Below are 20,767 nucleotides of genomic sequence, written 5' to 3' on the forward strand. Positions count from 1 at the left end.
TGTGGTGGAGATGAGATTTGATAAAGTAAGTGGAAATCCAGTAAAAGTTTCATTTGGCTACTTTGCACTCTCGAGATAATCGTCACCATGTGCCAAATGCAATATAAAAGGAATCTGAACACATTAGCGCAAAAATGAAATGACCACAATTTTCTCCAAAACTATAACAGATGCAAACTTGTCCTGTGTGGTGGAGATGAGATTTGATAAAGTAAGTGGAAATCCAGTAAAAGTTTCATTTGGCTACTTTGCACTCTCGAGATAATCGTCACCATGTGCCAAATGCAATATAAAAGGAATCTGAACACATTCGCGCAAAAATGAAATGACCACAATTTTCTCCAAAACTATAACAGATGCAAACTTGTCCTGTGTGGTGGAGATGAGATTTGATAAAGTGGAAATCCAGTAAAAGTTTCATTTGGCTACTGTGCACTCTCGAGATAATCGTCACCATGTGCCAAATGCAATATAAAATGAATCTGAACACATTCGCGCAAAAATGAAATGACCACAATTTTCTCCAAAACTATAACAGATGCAAACTTGTCCTGTGTGGTGGAGATGAAATTTGATAAAGTAAGTGGAAATCCAGTAAAAGTTTCATTTGGCTACTTTGCACTCTCGAGATAATCGTCACCATGTGCCAAATGCAATATAAAAGGAATCTGAACACATTCGCGCAAAAATGAAATAACCACAATTTTCTCCAAAACTATAACAGATGCAAACTTGTCCTGTGTGGTGGAGATGAGATTTGATAAAGTAAGTGGAAATCCAGTAAAAGTTTCATTTGGCTACTTTGCACTCTCGAGATAATCGTCACCATGTGCCAAATGCAATATAAAAGGAATCTGAACACATTCGCGCAAAAATGAAATGACCACAATTTTCTCCAAAACTATAACAGATGCAAACTTGTCCTGTGTGGTGGAGATGAGATTTGATAAAGTAAGTGGAAATCCAGTAAAAGTTTCATTTGGCTACTTTGCACTCTCGAGATAATCATCACCATGTGCCAAATGCAATATAAAAGGAATCTGAACACATTCGCGCAAAAATGAAATGACAACAATTTTCTCCAAAACTATAACAGATGCAAACTTGTCCTGTGTGGTGGAGATGAGATTTGATAAAGTGGAAATCCAGTAAAAGTTTCATTTGGCTACTTTGCACTCTCGAGATAATCGTCACCATGTGCCAAATGCAATATAAAAGGAATCTGAACACATTCGCGCAAAAATGAAATGACCACAATTTTCTCCAAAACTATAACAGATGCAAACTTGTCCTGTGTGGTGGAGATGAGATTTGATAAAGTAAGTGGAAATCCAGTAAAAGTTTCATTTGGCTACTTTGCACTCTCGAGATAATCGTCACCATGTGCCAAATGCAATAAAAAAGGAATCTGAACACATTCGCGCAAAAATGAAATGACCACTATTTTCTCCAAAACTATAACAGATGCAAACTTGTCCTGTGTGGTGGAGATGAGATTTGATAAAGTAAGTGGAAATCCAGTAAAAGTTTCATTTGGCTACTTTGCACTCTCGAGATAATCGTCACCATGTGCCAAATGCAATATAAAAGGAATCTGAACACATTCGCGCAAAAATGAAATGACCACAATTTTCTCCAAAACTATAACAGATGCAAACTTGTCCTGTGTGGTGGAAATGAGATTTGATAAAGTAAGTGGAAATTTTGTAAAAGTTTCAATTGGCTACTTTGCACTCTCGAGATAATCGTCACCATGTGCCAAATGCCAGATAAAAGGAATCTGAACACATTCGCGCAAAAATGAAATGACCACAATTTTCTCCAAAACTATAACAGATGCAAACTTGTCCTGTGTGGTGGAGATGAGATTTGATAAAGTAAGTGGAAATCCAGTAAAAGTTTCATTTGGCTACTTTGCACTCTCGAGATAATCGTCACCATGTGCCAAATGCAATATAATAGCAATCTGAACACATTCGCGCATAAATGAAATGACCACAATTATCTCCAAAACTATAACAGATGCAAACTTGTCCTGTGTGGTGGAGATGAGATTTGATAAAGTAAGTGGAAATCCAGTAAAAGTTTCATTTGGCTACTTTGCACTCTCGAGATAATCGTCACCATGTGCCAAATGCAATATAAAAGGAATCTGAACACATTCGCGCAAAAATAAAATGACCACAATTTTCTCCAAAACTATAACAGATGCAAACTTGTCCTGTGTGGTGGAGATGAGATTTGATAAAGTAAGTGGAAATCCAGTAAAAGTTTCATTTGGCTACTTTGCACTCTCGAGATAATCGTCACCATGTGCCAAATGCAATATAAAAGGAATCTGAACACATTCGCGCAAAAATAAAATGACCACAATTTTCTCCAAAACTATAACAGATGCAAACTTGTCCTGTGTGGTGGAGATGAGATTTGATAAAGTAAGTGGAAATCCAGTAAAAGTTTCATTTGGCTACTTTGCACTCTCGAGAAAATCGTCACCATGTGCCAAATGCAATATAAAAGGAATCTGAACACATTCGCGCAAAAATGAAATGACCACAATTTTCTCCAAAACTATAACAGATGCAAACTTGTCCTGTGTGGTGGAGATGAGATTTGAGAAAGTAAGTAAAAAAAACAGTAAAAGTTTCATTTGGCTACTTTGCACTCTCGAGATAATCGTCACCATGTGCCAAATGCAATATAAAAGGAATCTGAACACATTCGCGCAAAAATGAAATGACCACAATTTTCTCCAAAACTATAACAGATGCAAACTTGTCCTGTGTGGTGGAGATGAGATTTGATAAAGTAAGTGGAAATCCAGTAAAAGTTTCATTTGGCTACTTTGCACTCTCGAGATAATCGTCACCATGTGCCAAATGCAATATAAAAGGAATCTGAACACATTCGCGCAAAAATGAAATTACCACAATTTTCTCCAAAACTATAACAAATGCAAACTTGTCCTGTGTGGTGGAGATCAGATTTGATAAAGTAAGTGGAAATCCAGTAAAAGTTTCATTTGGCTACTTTGCACTCTCGAGATAATCGTCACCATGTGCCAAATGCAATATAAAAGGAATCTGAACACATTCGCGCAAAAATGAAATGACCACAATTTTCTCCAAAACTATAACAGATGCAAACTTGTCCTGTGTGGTGGAGATGAGATTTGATAAAGTAAGTGGAAATCCAGTAAAAGTTTCATTTGGCTACTTTGCACTCTCGAGATAATCGCCACCATGTGCCAAATGCAATATAAAAGGAATCTGAACACATTCGCGCAAAAATGAAATGACCACAATTTTCTCCAAAACTATAACAGATGCAAACTTGTCCTGTGTGGTGGAGATGAGATTTGATAAAGTGGAAATCCAGTAAAAGTTTCATTTGGCTACTTTGCACTCTCGAGATAATCGTCACCATGTGCCAAATGCAATATAAAAGGAATCTGAACACATTCGCGCAAAAATGAAATGACCACAATTTTCTCCAAAACTATAACAGATGCAAACTTGTCCTGTGTGGTGGAGATGAGATTTGATAAAGTAAGTGGAAATCCAGTAAAAGTTTCATTTGGCTACTTTGCACTCTCGAGATAATCGTCACCATGTGCCAAATGCAATATAAAAGGAATCTGAACACATTCGCGCAAAAATGAAATGACCACAATTTTCTCCAAAACTATAACAGATGCAAACTTGTCCTGTGTGGTGGAGATGAGATTTGATAAAGTAAGTGGAAATCCAGTAAAAGTTTCATTTGGATACTTTGCACTCTCGAGATAATCGTCACCATGTGCCAAATGCAATATAAAAGGAATCTGAACACATTCGCGCAAAAATGAAATGACCACAATTTTCTCCAAAACTATAACAGATGCAAACTTGTCCTGTGTGGTGGAGATGAGATTTGATAAAGTAAGTGGAAATCCAGTAAAAGTTTCATTTGGCTACTTTGCACTCTCGAGATAATCGTCACCATGTGCCAAATGCAATATAAAAGGAATCTGAACACATTCGCGCAAAAATGAAATGACCACAATTTTCTCCAAAACTATAACAGATGCAAACTTGTCCTGTGTGGTGGAAATGAGATTTGATAAAGTAAGTGGAAATTTAGTAAAAGTTTCAATTGGCTACTTTGCACTCTCGAGATAATCGTCACCATGTGCCAAATGCAATATAATAGCAATCTGAACACATTCGCGCATAAATGAAATGACCACAATTATCTCCAAAACTATAACAGATGCAAACTTGTCCTGTGTGGTGGAGATGAGATTTGATAAAGTAAGTGGAAATCCAGTAAAAGTTTCATTTGGCTACTTTGCACTCTCGAGATAATCGTCACCATGTGCCAAATGCAATATAAAAGGAATCTGAACACATTCGCGCAAAAATAAAATGACCACAATTTTCTCCAAAACTATAACAGATGCAAACTTGTCCTGTGTGGTGGAGATGAGATTTGATAAAGTAAGTGGAAATCCAGTAAAAGTTTCATTTGGCTACTTTGCACTCTCGAGATAATCGTCACCATGTGCCAAATGCAATATAAAAGGAATCTGAACACATTCGCGCAAAAATAAAATGACCACAATTTTCTCCAAAACTATAACAGATGCAAACTTGTCCTGTGTGGTGGAGATGAGATTTGATAAAGTAAGTGGAAATCCAGTAAAAGTTTCATTTGGCTACTTTGCACTCTCGAGAAAATCGTCACCATGTGCCAAATGCAATATAAAAGGAATCTGAACACATTCGCGCAAAAATGAAATGACCACAATTTTCTCCAAAACTATAACAGATGCAAACTTGTCCTGTGTGGTGGAGATGAGATTTGATAAAGTAAGTAAAAAAAACAGTAAAAGTTTCATTTGGCTACTTTGCACTCTCGAGATAATCGTCACCATGTGCCAAATGCAATATAAAAGGAATCTGAACACATTCGCGCAAAAATGAAATGACCACAATTTTCTCCAAAACTATAACAGATGCAAACTTGTCCTGTGTAGTGGAGATGAGATTTGATAAAGTAAGTGGAAATCCAGTAAAAGTTTCATTTGGCTACTTTGCACTCTCGAGATAATCGTCACCATGTGCCAAATGCAATATAAAAGGAATCTGAACACATTCGCGCAAAAATGAAATGACCACAATTTTCTCCAAAACTATAACAGATGCAAACTTGTCCTGTGTGGTGGAGATGAGATTTGATAAAGTAAGTGGAAATCCAGTAAAAGTTTTATTTGGCTACTTTGCACTCTCGAGATAATCGTCACCATGTGCCAAATGCAATATAAAAGGAATCTGAACACATTCGCGCAAAAATGAAATGACCACAATTTTCTCCAAAACTATAACAGATGCAAACTTGTCCTGTGTGGTGGAGATGAGATTTGATAAAGTAAGTGGAAATCCAGTAAAAGTTTCATTTGGATACTTTGCACTCTCGAGATAATCGTCACCATGTGCCAAATGCAATATAAAAGGAATCTGAACACATTCGCGCAAAAATGAAATGACCACAATTTTCTCCAAAACTATAACAGATGCAAACTTGTCCTGTGTGGTGGAGATGAGAATTGATAAAGTAAGTGGAAATCCAGTAAAAGTTTCATTTGGCTACTTTGCACTCTCGAGATAATCGTCACCATGTGCCAAATGCAATATAAGAGGAATCTGAACACATTCGCGCAAAAATGAAATGACCACAATTTTCTCCAAAACTATAACAGATGCAAACTTGTCCTGTGTGGTGGAAATGAGATTTGATAAAGTAAGTGAAAATTTAGTAAAAGTTTCAATTGGCTACTTTGCACTCTCGAGATAATCGTCACCATGTGCCAAATGCCAGATAAAAGGAATCTGAACACATTCGCGCAAAAATGAAATGACCACAATTTTCTCCAAAACTATAACAGATGCAAACTTGTCCTGTGTGGTGGAGATGAGATTTGATAAAGTAAGTGGAAATCCAGTAAAAGTTTCATTTGGCTACTTTGCACTCTCTAGATAATCGTCACCATGTGCCAAATGCAATATAATAGCAATCTGAACACATTCGCGCATAAATGAAATGACCACAATTATCTCCAAAACTATAACAGATGCAAACTTGTCCTGTGTGGTGGAGATGAGATTTGATAAAGTAAGTGGAAATCCAGTAAAAGTTTCATTTGGCTACTTTGCACTCTCGAGATAATCGTCACCATGTGCCAAATGCAATATAAAAGGAATCTGAACACATTCGCGCAAAAATAAAATGACCACAATTTTCTCCAAAACTATAACAGATGCAAACTTGTCCTGTGTGGTGGAGATGAGATTTGATAAAGTAAGTGGAAATCCAGTAAAAGTTTCATTTGGCTACTTTGCACTCTCGAGATAATCGTCACCATGTGCCAAATGCAATATAAAAGGAATCTGAACACATTCGCGCAAAAATAAAATGACCACAATTTTCTCCAAAACTATAACAGATGCAAACTTGTCCTGTGTGGTGGAGATGAGATTTGATAAAGTAAGTGGAAATCCAGTAAAAGTTTCATTTGGCTACTTTGCACTCTCGAGAAAATCGTCACCATGTGCCAAATGCAATATAAAAGGAATCTGAACACATTCGCGCAAAAATGAAATGACCACAATTTTCTCCAAAACTATAACAGATGCAAACTTGTCCTGTGTGGTGGAGATGAGATTTGATAAAGTAAGTAAAAAAAACAGTAAAAGTTTCATTTGGCTACTTTGCACTCTCGAGATAATCGTCACCATGTGCCAAATGCAATATAAAAGGAATCTGAACACATTCGCGCAAAAATGAAATGACCACAATTTTCTCCAAAACTATAACAGATGCAAACTTGTCCTGTGTGGTGGAGATGAGATTTGATAAAGTAAGTGGAAATCCAGTAAAAGTTTCATTTGGCTACTTTGCACTCTCGAGATAATCGTCACCATGTGCCAAATGCAATATAAAAGGAATCTGAACACATTCGCGCAAAAATGAAATTACCACAATTTTCTCCAAAACTATAACAAATGCAAACTTGTCCTGTGTGGTGGAGATCAGATTTGATAAAGTAAGTGGAAATCCAGTAAAAGTTTCATTTGGCTACTTTGCACTCTCGAGATAATCGTCACCATGTGCCAAATGCAATATAAAAGGAATCTGAACACATTCGCGCAAAAATGAAATGACCACAATTTTCTCCAAAACTATAACAGATGCAAACTTGTCCTGTGTGGTGGAGATGAGATTTGATAAAGTAAGTGGAAATCCAGTAAAAGTTTCATTTGGCTACTTTGCACTCTCGAGATAATCGTCACCATGTGCCAAATGCAATATAAAAGGAATCTGAACACATTCGCGCAAAAATGAAATGACCACAATTTTCTCCAAAACTATAACAGATGCAAACTTGTCCTGTGTGGTGGAGATGAGATTTGATAAAGTAAGTGGAAATCCAGTAAAAGTTTCATTTGGCTACTTTGCACTCTCGAGATAATCGTCACCATGTGCCAAATGCAATATAAAAGGAATCTGAACACATTCGCGCAAAAATGAAATGACCACAATTTTCTCCAAAACTATAACAGATGCAAACTTGTCCTGTGTGGTGGAGATGAGATTTGATAAAGTAAGTGGAAATCCAGTAAAAGTTTCATTTGGCTACTTTGCACTCTCGAGATAATCGTCACCATGTGCCAAATGCAATATAAAAGGAATCTGAACACATTCGCGCAAAAATGAAATGACCACAATTTTCTCCAAAACTATAACAGATGCAAACTTGTCCTGTGTGGTGGAGATGAGATTTGATAAAGTAAGTGGAAATCCAGTAAAAGTTTCATTTGGATACTTTGCACTCTCAAGATAATCGTCACCATGTGCCAAATGCAATATAAAAGGAATCTGAACACATTCGCGCAAAAATGAAATGACCACAATTTTCTCCAAAACTATAACAGATGCAAACTTGTCCTGTGTGGTGGAGATGAGATTTGATAAAGTAAGTGGAAATCCAGTAAAAGTTTCATTTGGCTACTTTGCACTCTCGAGATAATCGTCACCATGTGCCAAATGCAATATAAAAGGAATCTGAACACATTCGCGCAAAAATGAAATGACCACAATTTTCTCCAAAACTATAACAGATGCAAACTTGTCCTGTGTGGTGGAGATGAGATTTGATAAAGTAAGTGGAAATCCAGTAAAAGTTTCATTTGGCTACTTTGCACTCTCGAGATAATCGTCACCATGTGCCAAATGCAATATAAAAGGAATCTGAACACATTCGCGCAAAAATGAAATGACCACAATTTTCTCCAAAACTATAACAGATGCAAACTTGTCCTGTGTGGTGGAGATGAGATTTGATAAAGTAAGTGGAAATCCAGTAAAAGTTTCATTTGGATACTTTGCACTCTCAAGATAATCGTCACCATGTGCCAAATGCAATATAAAAGGAATCTGAACACATTCGCGCAAAAATGAAATGACCACAATTTTCTCCAAAACTATAACAGATGCAAACTTGTCCTGTGTGGTGGAGATGAGATTTGATAAAGTAAGTGGAAATCCAGTAAAAGTTTCATTTGGCTACTTTGCACTCTCGAGATAATCGTCACCATGTGCCAAATGCAATATAAAAGGAATCTGAACACATTCGCGCAAAAATGAAATGACCACAATTTTCTCCAAAACTATAACAGATGCAAACTTGTCCTGTGTGGTGGAGATGAGATTTGATAAAGTAAGTGGAAATCCAGTAAAAGTTTCATTTGGCTACTTTGCACTCTCGAGATAATCGTCACCATGTGCCAAATGCAATATAAAAGGAATCTGAACACATTCGCGCAAAAATGAAATGACCACAATTTTCTCCAAAACTATAACAGATGCAAACTTGTCCTGTGTGGTGAAGATGAGATTTGATAAAGTAAGTGGAAATCCAGTAAAAGTTTCATTTGGCTACTTTGCACTCTCGAGATAATCGTCACCATGTGCCAAATGCAATATAAAAGGAATCTGAACACATTCGCGCAAAAATGAAATGACCACAATTTTCTCCAAAACTATAACAGATGCAAACTTGTCCTGTGTGGTGGAGATGAGATTTGATAAAGTAAGTAAAAATCCAGTAAAAGTTTCATTTGGCTACTTTGCACTCTCGAGATAATCGTCACCATGTGCCAAATGCAATATAAAAGGAATCTGAACACATTCGCGCAAAAATGAAATGACCACAATTTTCTCCAAAACTATAACAGATGCAAACTTGTCCTGTGTGGTGGAGATGAGATTTGATAAAGTAAGTGGAAATCCAGTAAAAGTTTCATTTGGCTACTTTGCACTCTCGAGATAATCGTCACCATGTGCCAAATGCAATATAAAAGGAATCTGAACACATTCGCGCAAAAATGAAATGACCACAATTTTCTCCAAAACTATAACAGATGCAAACTTGTCCTGTGTGGTGGAGATGAGATTTGATAAAGTAAGTGGAAATCCAGTAAAAGTTTCATTTGGCTACTTTGCACTCTCGAGATAATCGTCACCATGTGCCAAATGCAATATAAAAGGAATCTGAACACATTCGCGCAAAAATGAAATGACCACAATTTTCTCCAAAACTATAACAGATGCAAACTTGTCCTGTGTGGTGGAGATGAGATTTGATAAAGTAAGTGGAAATCCAGTAAAAGTTTCATTTGGCTACTTTGCACTCTCGAGATAATCGTCACCATGTGCCAAATGCAATATAAAAGGAATCTGAACACATTCGCGCAAAAATGAAATGACCACAATTTTCTCCAAAACTATAACAGATGCAAACTTGTCCTGTGTGGTGGAGATGAGATTTGATAAAGTAAGTGGAAATCCAGTAAAAGTTTCATTTGGCTACTTTGCACTCTCGAGATAATCGTCACCATGTGCCAAATGCAATATAAAAGGAATCTGAACACATTCGCGCAAAAATGAAATGACCACAATTTTCTCCAAAACTATAACAGATGCAAACTTGTCCTGTGTGGTGGAGATGAGATTTGATAAAGTAAGTGGAAATCCAGTAAAAGTTTCATTTGGCTACTTTGCACTCTCGAGATAATCGTCACCATGTGCCAAATGCAATATAAAAGGAATCTGAACACATTCGCGCAAAAATGAAATGACCACAATTTTCTCCAAAACTATAACAGATGCAAACTTGTCCTGTGTGGTGGAGATGAGATTTGATAAAGTAAGTGGAAATCCAGTAAAAGTTTCATTTGGCTACTTTGCACTCTCGAGATAATCGTCACCATGTGCCAAATGCAATATAAAAGGAATCTGAACACATTCGCGCAAAAATGAAATGACCACAATTTTCTCCAAAACTATAACAGATGCAAACTTGTCCTGTGTGGTGGAGATGAGATTTGATAAAGTAAGTGGAAATCCAGTAAAAGTTTCATTTGGCTACTTTGCACTCTCGAGATAATCGTCACCATGTGCCAAATGCAATATAAAAGGAATCTGAACACATTCGCGCAAAAATGAAATGACCACAATTTTCTCCAAAACTATAACAGATGCAAACTTGTCCTGTGTGGTGGAGATGAGATTTGATAAAGTAAGTGGAAATCCAGTAAAAGTTTCATTTGGCTACTTTGCACTCTCGAGATAATCGTCACCATGTGCCAAATGCAATATAAAAGGAATCTGAACACATTCGCGCAAAAATGAAATGACCACAATTTTCTCCAAAACTATAACAGATGCAAACTTGTCCTGTGTGGTGGAGATGAGATTTGATAAAGTAAGTGGAAATCCAGTAAAAGTTTCATTTGGCTACTTTGCACTCTCGAGATAATCGTCACCATGTGCCAAATGCAATATAAAAGGAATCTGAACACATTCGCGCAAAAATGAAATGACCACAATTTTCTCCAAAACTATAACAGATGCAAACTTGTCCTGTGTGGTGGAGATGAGATTTGATAAAGTAAGTGGAAATCCAGTAAAAGTTTCATTTGGCTACTTTGCACTCTCGAGATAATCGTCACCATGTGCCAAATGCAATATAAAAGGAATCTGAACACATTCGCGCAAAAATGAAATGACCACAATTTTCTCCAAAACTATAACAGATGCAAACTTGTCCTGTGTGGTGGAGATGAGATTTGATAAAGTAAGTGGAAATCCAGTAAAAGTTTCATTTGGCTACTTTGCACTCTCGAGATAATCGTCACCATGTGCCAAATGCAATATAAAAGGAATCTGAACACATTCGCGCAAAAATGAAATGACCACAATTTTCTCCAAAACTATAACAGATGCAAACTTGTCCTGTGTGGTGGAGATGAGATTTGATAAAGTAAGTGGAAATCCAGTAAAAGTTTCATTTGGCTACTTTGCACTCTCGAGATAATCGTCACCATGTGCCAAATGCAATATAAAAGGAATCTGAACACATTCGCGCAAAAATGAAATGACCACAATTTTCTCCAAAACTATAACAGATGCAAACTTGTCCTGTGTGGTGGAGATGAGATTTGATAAAGTAAGTGGAAATCCAGTAAAAGTTTCATTTGGCTACTTTGCACTCTCGAGATAATCGTCACCATGTGCCAAATGCAATATAAAAGGAATCTGAACACATTCGCGCAAAAATGAAATGACCACAATTTTCTCCAAAACTATAACAGATGCAAACTTGTCCTGTGTGGTGGAGATGAGATTTGATAAAGTAAGTGGAAATCCAGTAAAAGTTTCATTTGGCTACTTTGCACTCTCGAGATAATCGTCACCATGTGCCAAATGCAATATAAAAGGAATCTGAACACATTCGCGCAAAAATGAAATGACCACAATTTCCTCCAAAACTATAACAGATGCAAACTTGTCCTGTGTGGTGGAGATGAGATTTGATAAAGTAAGTGGAAATCCAGTAAAAGTTTCATTTGGCTACTTTGCACTCTCGAGATAATCGTCACCATGTGCCAAATGCAATATAAAAGGAATCTGAACACATTCGCGCAAAAATGAAATGACCACAATTTTCTCCAAAACTATAACAGATGCAAACTTGTCCTGTGTGGTGGAGATGAGATTTGATAAAGTAAGTGGAAATCCAGTAAAAGTTTCATTTGGCTACTTTGCACTCTCGAGATAATCGTCACCATGTGCCAAATGCAATATAAAAGGAATCTGAACACATTCGCGCAAAAATGAAATGACCACAATTTTCTCCAAAACTATAACAGATGCAAACTTGTCCTGTGTGGTGGAGATGAGATTTGATAAAGTAAGTGGAAATCCAGTAAAAGTTTCATTTGGCTACTTTGCACTCTCGAGATAATCGTCACCATGTGCCAAATGCAATATAAAAGGAATCTGAACACATTCGCGCAAAAATGAAATGACCACAATTTTCTCCAAAACTATAACAGATGCAAACTTGTCCTGTGTGGTGGAGATGAGATTTGATAAAGTAAGTGGAAATCCAGTAAAAGTTTCATTTGGCTACTTTGCACTCTCGAGATAATCGTCACCATGTGCCAAATGCAATATAAAAGGAATCTGAACACATTCGCGCAAAAATGAAATGACCACAATTTTCTCCAAAACTATAACAGATGCAAACTTGTCCTGTGTGGTGGAGATGAGATTTGATAAAGTAAGTGGAAATCCAGTAAAAGTTTCATTTGGCTACTTTGCACTCTCGAGATAATCGTCACCATGTGCCAAATGCAATATAAAAGGAATCTGAACACATTCGCGCAAAAATGAAATGACCACAATTTTCTCCAAAACTATAACAGATGCAAACTTGTCCTGTGTGGTGGAGATGAGATTTGATAAAGTAAGTGGAAATCCAGTAAAAGTTTCATTTGGCTACTTTGCACTCTCGAGATAATCGTCACCATGTGCCAAATGCAATATAAAAGGAATCTGAACACATTCGCGCAAAAATGAAATGACCACAATTTTCTCCAAAACTATAACAGATGCAAACTTGTCCTGTGTGGTGGAGATGAGATTTGATAAAGTAAGTGGAAATCCAGTAAAAGTTTCATTTGGCTACTTTGCACTCTCGAGATAATCGTCACCATGTGCCAAATGCAATATAAAAGGAATCTGAACACATTCGCGCAAAAATGAAATGACCACAATTTTCTCCAAAACTATAACAGATGCAAACTTGTCCTGTGTGGTGGAGATGAGATTTGATAAAGTAAGTGGAAATCCAGTAAAAGTTTCATTTGGCTACTTTGCACTCTCGAGATAATCGTCACCATGTGCCAAATGCAATATAAAAGGAATCTGAACACATTCGCGCAAAAATGAAATGACCACAATTTTCTCCAAAACTATAACAGATGCAAACTTGTCCTGTGTGGTGGAGATGAGATTTGATAAAGTAAGTGGAAATCCAGTAAAAGTTTCATTTGGCTACTTTGCACTCTCGAGATAATCGTCACCATGTGCCAAATGCAATATAAAAGGAATCTGAACACATTCGCGCAAAAATGAAATGACCACAATTTTCTCCAAAACTATAACAGATGCAAACTTGTCCTGTGTGGTGGAGATGAGATTTGATAAAGTAAGTGGAAATCCAGTAAAAGTTTCATTTGGCTACTTTGCACTCTCGAGATAATCGTCACCATGTGCCAAATGCAATATAAAAGGAATCTGAACACATTCGCGCAAAAATGAAATGACCACAATTTTCTCCAAAACTATAACAGATGCAAACTTGTCCTGTGTGGTGGAGATGAGATTTGATAAAGTAAGTGGAAATCCAGTAAAAGTTTCATTTGGCTACTTTGCACTCTCGAGATAATCGTCACCATGTGCCAAATGCAATATAAAAGGAATCTGAACACATTCGCGCAAAAATGAAATGACCACAATTTTCTCCTAAACTATAACAGATGCAAACTTGTCCTGTGTGGTGGAGATGAGATTTGATAAAGTAAGTGGAAATCCAGTAAAAGTTTCATTTGGCTACTTTGCACTCTCGAGATAATCGTCACCATGTGCCAAATGCAATATAAAAGGAATCTGAACACATTCGCGCAAAAATGAAATGACCACAATTTTCTCCAAAACTATAACAGATGCAAACTTGTCCTGTGTGGTGGAGATGAGATTTGATAAAGTAAGTGGAAATCCAGTAAGTTTCATTTGGCTACTTTGCACTCTCGAGCTAATCGTCACCATGTGCCAAATGCAATATAAAAGGAATCTGAACACATTCGCGCAAAAATGAAATGACCACAATTTTCTCCAAAACTATAACAGATGCAAACTTGTCCTGTGTGGTGGAGATGAGATTTGATAAAGTAAGTGGAAATCCAGTAAAAGTTTCATTTGGCTACTTTGCACTCTCGAGATAATCGTCACCATGTGCCAAATGCAATATAAAAGGAATCTGAACACATTCGCGCAAAAATGAAATGACCAGAATTTTCTCCAAAACTATAACAGATGCAAACTTGTCCTGTGTGGTGGAGATGAGATTTGATAAAGTAAGTGGAAATCCAGTAAAAGTTTCATTTGGCTACTTTGCACTCTCGAGATAATCGTCACCATGTGCCAAATGCAATATAAAAGGAATCTGAACACATTCGCGCAAAAATGAAATGACCACAATTTTCTCCAAAACTATAACAGATGCAAACTTGTCCTGTGTGGTGGAAATGAGATTTGATAAAGTAAGTGGAAATCCAGTAAAAGTTTCATTTGGCTACTTTGCACTCTCGAGATAATCGTCACCATGTGCCAAATGCAATATAAAAGGAATCTGAACACATTCGCGCAAAAATGAAATGACCACAATTTTCTCCAAAACTATAACAGATGCAAACTTGTCCTGTGTGGTGGAGATGAGATTTGATAAAGTAAGTGGAAATCCAGTAAAAGTTTCATTTGGCTACTTTGCACTCTCGAGATAATCGTCACCATGTGCCAAATGCAATATAAAAGGAATCTGAACACATTCGAGCAAAAATGAAATGACCACAATTTTCTTCAAAACTATAACAGATGCAAACTTGTCCTGTGTGGTGGAGATGAGATTTGATAAAGTAAGTGGAAATCCAGTAAAAGTTTCATTTGGCTACTTTGCACTCTCGAGATAATCGTCACCATGTGCCAAATGCAATATAAAAGGAATCTGAAGACATTCGCGCAAAAATGAAATGACCACAATTTTCTCCAAAACTATAACAGATGCAAACTTGTCCTGTGTGGTGGAGATGAGATTTGATAAAGTAAGTGGAAATCCAGTAAAAGTTTCATTTGGCTACTTTGCACTCTCGAGATAATCGTCACCATGTGCCAAATGCAATATAAAAGGTGTTACGGGGGGCTGTCTGATAATAACCGAAAGGAGTATCAGACAGTCAGGGTCCACCGTGCAAAGACTTTGCTGCAGACTATGGCAGAGTGCAATACCTCTGTTAACTCACAGAAGGATATAATAAGTAAGTAAAGCAATTCCTCCCTTACTTGGAGGGTGTTTTTAATGATCTCTGTTAATAATCACAGAGACAAAGGCAATGTGTGCGAAATGGCACCTACCTAGGTCCGCTCTTCTAGTGGTGCAAAAGAGACGAACAGCAGCGTAAGCCGCACAAAGCTCCTACCTGCGTTCGCTCCACTAGTGTGCGAGGACACGAACCACTAGATATGGCACCTGCCTAGGTCCGCTCTTCTAGTGGTGCAAAAGAGACGAACAGCAGCGTAAGCCGCACAAAGCTCCTACCTCTGTTCGCTCCCCTAGTGTGCGAGGATACGAACAACTGCCAGACGCAGTATAAGGAACGTTACCCTAGCGGCAACGTCCACCTACGAGTAGAATCACAAGGCCCAGCCAGACCATGTGCCTCAGGCACCTGCCTATGTCCGCTCCCCTAAGAGGTAAGGATACGGACAGCAGCCGAAGCTGTAAGGTATAAGAACGCTACCCTGCCGGTAGCGCTCATCTAGCATAGACAGAGGAATGCCTAGAGGAACGCGCACAGAGCGTCTACTCATATGCATGAACCAAGAGGACTGAGCACCATGCGGCGTGTGTCAGGGTCTTATATAGACTCTGTGCCTCATCCAAGATGGAGGACACCAGAGTCAATCCGCTGCCAGAACGACAGGAGTGACGTCATGCTGGCCTATCACCGAGCAAGACGTCACAAGCACATGACCAGCGACCAATCGGCATAGAAGGTGTCAGAGACATGTGACCTCGTGTCAGCGATGATGTCACCCGCACATGTGCAATGGCTCCAAGATTGGACTTAGTCTCCGGCGCTCGCACATGTGCAGTAGCAAGAAATCTGGACTTAGTCTCCAGCGCTCGCACATGTGCAGTAGCAAGAAATCTGGACTTAGTCTCCAGCGCTCGCACATGTGCAGTAGCAAGAAATCTGGACTTAGTCTCCAGCGCTCGCACATGTGCAGTAGCAAGAAATCTGGACATAGTCTCCAGTGCTCGCAGCAACCGTAACAGTACCTCCCCCTCAAGGGCCCCCCTCCCGGCGACGCAGGTAATCGGCAACTAAGTCGGGAGCATGGACAGCCTCCTCAGGCTCCCAAGAGCGATGTTCCGGGCCATAGCCCTCCCAATCTATCAAGAAGAACCTGCGCCCTCTAACCATCTTAGAACCAACTATGGCTCGTACCTCATAGCTAGAGCGAGAGGAATCAGAGGCAGGAGAGTGCACTTCACGAGCGTGAGGTAAAATAGCCGGCTTTAGCAGTGAGACATGGAATTTGTCATGAATCCTAAGATGGACAGGTAACTTCAATTGATAGACTACAGGATTTACCTGTCGAAGAACCTCATAAGGACCCAGGAAGCGAGGAGCAAATTTGACAGAGCTCACTCTTAGTCTCACGTGTTTTGCAGAGAGCCACACAAAGTCCCCTGGAGAAAAGACAGGAGCCGGGCGACGAAACCGATCGGACACCGTCTTCATACGGTCCTTAGCTGCTTGGATCGACTCTTGAGTCCGATCCCAAACCTCTCTGGCATTAGTTGCCCAGTCGGCCACAAGAGGAGGAGGTGCAGCAGCGGGAAACGGTACCGGTACCCTAGGGTGTTGCCCATTATTGAGTACGAACGGTGTCTGCCCAGTGGCCTCAGCCAGCGAATTGTTAAGGGCAAATTCTGCCCAGGGTAGGAGGGAGGACCAGTTATCGTGGTTCTCAGCAACAAAGTGTCGAAGGTATATAATCATAGATTGATTGGTACGTTCAACCAAACCATTAGTCTCCGGATGGTATGCCGAAGAGAGATTCAACTCAATTTGCAGAAGGCTACAAAGCTCTCGCCAGAAACGGGAAGTAAATTGCGGGCCTCTATCACAAATGATACGATCTGGCATCCCGTGAAGCCTAAAGACATGCTTGAGGAATAGTTTGGCTAGTACCCTGGAAGATGGGATTCTCGATAACGGTACGAGATGAACCATCCGGGAGAAATGGTCCGTAATGACCCACACAAATCTATGTCCCTGTGAACATGGAAGATCACCCACAAAGTCCATGCCTACCACCTCCCATGGTCTATCTGGCACTGGTAAAGGATGCAAGAGCCCAGCCGGTCTCTGCCGTAATGGACGGTTGCGAGCACACGAGTAGCAGGAACCGACATATCTCTTGACGTGGCTGGCTAAGTGTGGCCACCAATACCACCTCTCCAGTAACTCGCGTGTCCGCCTAATACCAAAATGCCCACCCACCTTTGAGGTGTGGGCCCATGACAGTATATCATTCTGTCGATCAGGCGGAACAAAGGTCTTGCCCGGTGGGATTTGGTCTAACGTCACAGGGGAGAGCGTATGAAAAACCCTGGAGGGAAGGATAAGACGAGGTTCGTCAATCTCTTCCTGGGTAGAAAGCATAGAGCGAGACAGGGCGTCTGCCTTGTTATTCTTACTCCCAGACAAATAGTTGATGGAGAAGTGAAAGCGGGAGAAAAACAAGGACCAGCGGGCTTGGCGAGGATTCAGACGCTGAGCGGTTTGTAAGTACGTCAGATTCTTATGGTCTGTATAGACCTGGAAAGGATGTTTCGCTCCTTCCAGCAAGTGACGCCACTCCTCCAAGGCTAATCTCAAGGCGAGCAGTTCCCTATCCCCAATGGTATAGTTTCTCTCTGCCGGTGAAAAGGTTTTAGCAAAGAAGAAACACGGCCTTTTTCTACCTGCACCGTTCTTTTGATACAAGACCGCACCAGCACCCACTGAAGAGGCATCAACCTCTAAGAGGAAGGGCTTACTCTCATCGGGTCTTTGAAGAACGGGAGCAGTTGAAAAGTGTCTTTTTACTGCCTCAAAAGCCTGAGATGTCTCAGTAGACCAGGCTTTGGGATTAGCACCTTTCTTAGTCAAGGCCACCAAAGGGGCCACCAAAGTAGAGAAATGGGGTATGAACTGCCTGTAATAATTTATGAATCCTAAGAAGCGTTGCACCGCCTTCAAGGAATGAGGTTCGGACCATTGCAGTACAGCAGAGAGCTTCGCAGGATCCATAGCCAGACCCTCTTGTGAGATAATGTAACCCAAAAAAGGCAATGAGGACTGCTCGAATACACATTTCTCGAGTTTAGCAAACAATGAGTGCTCCCTTAAACGGGAAAGGACACGAACGACATCCTGACGATGAGTCTCCAGATCAGGAGAAAAAATCAGGATGTCGTCCAGATACACCACTACTGAGGATAACAGTAAATCCCTGAACACATCGTTTACGAAGTCCTGAAATACTGCGGGTGCATTACATAACCCAAAAGGCATGACGAGGTATTCATAGTGACCGTCTCGGGTGTTAAAAGCGGTCTTCCATTCGTCACCCTTTCGAATTCGTACCAAGTTATACGCACCCCGCAGATCCAACTTCGTAAAAACTTGAGCTCCTCTCAGTCTGTCAAAGAGCTCCGAAATTAAAGGTAATGGGTATTTGTTCTTTATTGTGATTGCGTTGAGACCCCTGTAATCTATGCAGGGACGCAAATCACCCTCTTTCTTCCGAACAAAGAAAAACCCAGCTCCCGCGGGAGAGACAGACTTACGAATGAACCCCTTCTCTAAGCTCTCTCTTATATAGGTCGACATGGCCTCCGACTCAGGTATCGACAGGGGGTAAACCCTGCCTTTAGGTGGAACCGAACCTGGGATAAGGTCTATGGCACAGTCATACGGCCTATGGGGTGGAAGAACCTCAGCACCCTGTTTGGAGAACACGTCAGCGAAATCCAAATAGGGTGTAGGTATGGGAGAGAGATCAGTTGATGCAACCGCAACGACCTTAGGTGGTAAGGGAAGACATCGGGACTGACATTTCGAACCCCAACTAATAATGCTGTCAGACTCCCAGTCAATGTGAGGAGCATGAGTCCGAAGCCATGGAAGACCCAGAAGGACGTCGTCTATACCCTCAGGCAAAACAAGAAAAGAAATCTCCTCTATGTGACCCTGAGACAGGGAAAGGCGCAAGGGAACTGTCCTCAATGTAATGGAGTCAGACAACATAGTTCCATTAACAACACGGACAGGAATAGGCGCCTCTAACATGATAGAGGGAATATTGTGTCCCTTTACAAATCCTGAGGACACAAAAATCCCGTCAGCTCCGGAATCCACAAAAGCCATAATAGGCCATGTATTCTCAGATAACGAGAGCTGACCTGGGATACAACACTTAGAGGGTGCAGAAGATGTCTCTAGTAACCCCCCTCTAATGGTTACTAGGCCAGGGAGTTTCCCTGACGACTAGGACACTTGTTGGCATAGTGCCCAGCCTGACGACATACGTAACATATAGGAGGACCAGACTTGCGTAGTCTGGAGAACGTATGACCTAACTCCATAGGAGTGGGAGATGTTTCAGATGCTGAGGAAGATGGTAGTGGACCCTCAACAACTGGAATAGCCCGATGCTTAGGGCGTGAGGAAGAGACCTCGAGTCTACGTTCCTTATGGCGTACATCGATCCTCGTTGCTACTGTGATCAAGTCCTCCAGAGAAGCAGGGACCTCACGAGTAGCAAGAGCATCCTTGACATAGCCTGCCAACCCTCTCCAGAAGATAGGAATCAACACCTTCTCTGGCCAATCTAGTTCTGCCACCAGAGTTCTAAAAGCAATGGCATAAGAACTAGTGGATAACGAACCCTGAGATAGATCTAACAGTCTCAAGGCCGCATCATGGGTAACCTGCGGACCCATGAATACCGCCTTAAGAGCATCAAGAAAGTCTTGATGTCTCAGAGTAACCACATCAGAGCGCTCCCATAAGGGAGTCGCCCATTCTAAGGCTTTGTCCTGAAGTAAGGAGATGATAAAGCCTACTCTGGACCTCTCCGTAGAGAAGCGAGAAGAGTTGACCTCTAGGTGTATCTGACACTGACTAATGAAACCACGACATGATCTGGCATCGCCAGAATATCTGTTTGGCAGAGCAAGTCGAGGATCATGTGCAGATGTCACCATGGTCTGAGGTTTATCCTCTATACTCTTGAGCCGTGACTCAAGTACTTGTATGTAACGGTGTAACTGCTGATATTCTGCCATAACTGCCAGACCCTTGGCTCAGTCCTAATGTTACGGGGGGCTGTCTGATAATAACCGAAAGGAGTATCAGACAGTCAGGGTCCACCGTGCAAAGACTTTGCTGCAGACTATGGCAGAGTGCAATACCTCTGTTAACTCACAGAAGGATATAATAAGTAAGTAAAGCAATTCCTCCCTTACTTGGAGGGTGTTTTTAATGAT

The sequence above is a fragment of the Anomaloglossus baeobatrachus genome, chromosome 11, assembly GCF_048569485.1.
Source record: "Anomaloglossus baeobatrachus isolate aAnoBae1 chromosome 11, aAnoBae1.hap1, whole genome shotgun sequence".
Lineage (NCBI taxonomy): Eukaryota > Metazoa > Chordata > Amphibia > Anura > Aromobatidae > Anomaloglossus > Anomaloglossus baeobatrachus.